We start from the raw sequence: 2,592 nt of genomic DNA on the forward strand, positions 1-2,592 counted from the left end.
TGATCTTTATGATATAGTTGGTAGCACCAAGAAAACTTGCTTTATGGTAATGTCTTTACATGAAATGTTCCTTTCATTACCTATATGTAGAAAACAAAAGTAATGTATGTAAGTTATAGCCTATTATGACTTAATATTGAAAACAGAACATTATTACCATTTCATTGGGCTCCACAATCTAAATAACAAAAATAAAACTTTAAAGAAATGTTGTGAACCTTGCACTCCGTTTTCCTTGTAGTCGAGTTGATAAATAATCCTGTAAGTAAGTTCTCACAAATGACATCATGGTCAAGAAGGTTAACGAACATAACAAACAAAGTAAAATCATAAAGAAATCATGATTAGAAAACATACCTTAACGAAGTTTACCAGACTATTAAGATACAGAGGCCGAGAGAAGAAAAAGAAGAGATGCAGCAGATATGGCAGAAATAAGTGACGTTGTAAGAGAGGCAAGAAACAAAGAGAACTAAGTTCAAATTATGGAGAAAGTCTTTAATCAAACTAGCTTTCAATCAGTCTCGCCTCTTTGCGTGATATTCCTTGTGACATATATTTTGGTGGTTGGTATTCAAGCCTGACATTCTTCTATTTTTGACTTTTATGCCAATATATTTTTGACTTTTTTGAGCTTGAAATCGTGGGGACCACTCTAACAAAAAAGATCCGTGTTACATGGATCTAGAATCCAAGCACTCTCATTGGTTGGCCTTATATTATTTTAATGGGTTCTACAAGGGTCCATTTGGAGCCCAAATTTTCCCTAATGTGCTATAGGTGGTTTGGTAGTCATGTATACAACGCAAGGAATGCTTTTGTAAAATGTAACAAGGAAAGGCAAGAGTGAAAAAAGAAACAAGTAATGCAAAGGGTACGAGTATTTCGAAAAGCCTGATAGATAAGAGGAGAGAAACTAAGACCAAGAATTAGTAGTACCTAGTGTCCTAGGATCACTAAGTGTTAGTGAGAAGATAAGATCTACCTAGGTTGGTCTACCTTTAACGGAAAGAAGGAAACATGAGGAGCATCCAATACTTTACATTTTTGGTGGAAGTTTTTTGTGTTTAACTTATTTTTAGAGCAAGGTTCTCATAACAGCCTTGAGTAGCCCAAGTAAGGTGTTTCTTTCATAATAACCTTGTACCTAGAGCAAGATGTTACATTTGAGTGGTAGGTTGGAATCAATGCCATGGTCATATGCTTCTACACTTTGGCCTTGCCTTCTTCTTGGTTGTGGTTGAATTGCCTCCATGGGTCTCTTTGGGATCCTTCACTTGGATGTTACACCACTATTGTTGGTATGATTATGGTGTAAGACTTTGGAGTTGTTGAGGGTGAAGTCCACTTCTTGGAGGGGCTAAAGTATGGTTCAAGGAACTAAGGCTTCCATGGGTTCCGTTTGCAAGGTTAAATGTTCAAGGGGGGCACTCAACGTTGAGGTTTTGGGAATGCATAGGGCTCGAGTATATATCTCGAGCTTTTAGGAAGACATACTCCCCCCATACTCTTGGATGCGTCGCAGCTGACTGCTTTGAGATTCGCACACCCTGTGTCGAAGGTCTATCAGCCTCTCAAACTTTAATCTATCAGTGTTTATAAGTTGGGGTTGAATGGTGGCAGAGGATTGCCTATCTTTGGCTGAGTTAGTCATCATTGGCTAAAATTTTAATCCACCCTAGATGATGCAACGTGGGCTATTTAAAAAGCCGCCACGTACTCTGTACCGGGAAAATAGAATTACAATGCCGGAATTGCATTTCCGCATGGATTTCCGTCCGGAAGATGCTTATGGCTTTTGATCGGACCGCAGAGAGAGAAACACAAGAAGCAGCGCGTAAAAGCCACCTAATTTTAATTGAGCATATCTATGTTATCGGAGGGGTGGTGGCGCAGTTGGCTAGCGCGTAGGTCTCATAGCTCTGAGGTATCCTGAGGTCGAGAGTTCGAGCCTCTCTCACCCCAAATAGAAGTTTTTACATTTATTTCGGACAAGTTTTTTTTTTTTTTTGGAAAACGACCTCATCGCGTTTATTTTGTTGTTGCCTGCTATTATATCACACAAGCGATACTGGCTTTTTACGCTGCTCGCAATATGCGAGCACAATGGCATGGTCCCATCATCAACCACATAGAAGAAAGAGTGCAAGGATCGAGGCCCATCATCTCAGTGGGCCTCTCTCACCTTCCTTGTCGCCCTCTCCTGCACTATTGCACCTTAATTTTAATTTAAGGACAAAAACCCCTAAATTAGAGAACAAAAACCTAAATTTTAAAGATACGTCAAAGTTGTGTGGGGATCCTGAAATTAATAACCCCATATTTAACAACCCTTCTTTTCCCTACATGAAAGAGAAAGAGAGTTAGAATAATGATGAGAGAGAGAGAGAGAGAGAGAGAGAGAGAGAGAGAGAGAGGGCTCATTATAAATATCTATCGATCGGCAGTGGGCATAGAGGCAGAGTAGGGCATGTCGCATGACCAAAAATGATCAAGATAAAGGTGGTTGGCAAACAACTAGCATAATGGAATGGTCCCATCATCAACCACATAGAAGAAAGAGTGCAAGGATTGGGCCCCAATGCCCATCAT

At 39.9% G+C, this 2,592-nt stretch overlaps 1 non-coding gene across 1 annotated transcript; it reads left to right on the plus strand.

Moving 5' to 3' along the window:
* The first annotated feature begins 1,881 nt into the window (after window positions 1-1,881).
* TRNAM-CAU (transfer RNA methionine (anticodon CAU)) lies at window positions 1,882-1,965 on the plus strand. The gene is given in 2 exon segments: window positions 1,882-1,919; window positions 1,930-1,965. It is a non-coding gene; the product is annotated as a tRNA-Met (tRNA).
* Window positions 1,966-2,592: the final 627 nt, after the last annotated feature.

Source organism: Cibotium barometz, chromosome 9, assembly GCF_041138505.1.
Source record: "Cibotium barometz isolate CiBa-2024 chromosome 9, ASM4113850v1, whole genome shotgun sequence".
In the NCBI taxonomy this organism is placed as follows: Eukaryota; Viridiplantae; Streptophyta; class Polypodiopsida; order Cyatheales; family Cibotiaceae; genus Cibotium; species Cibotium barometz.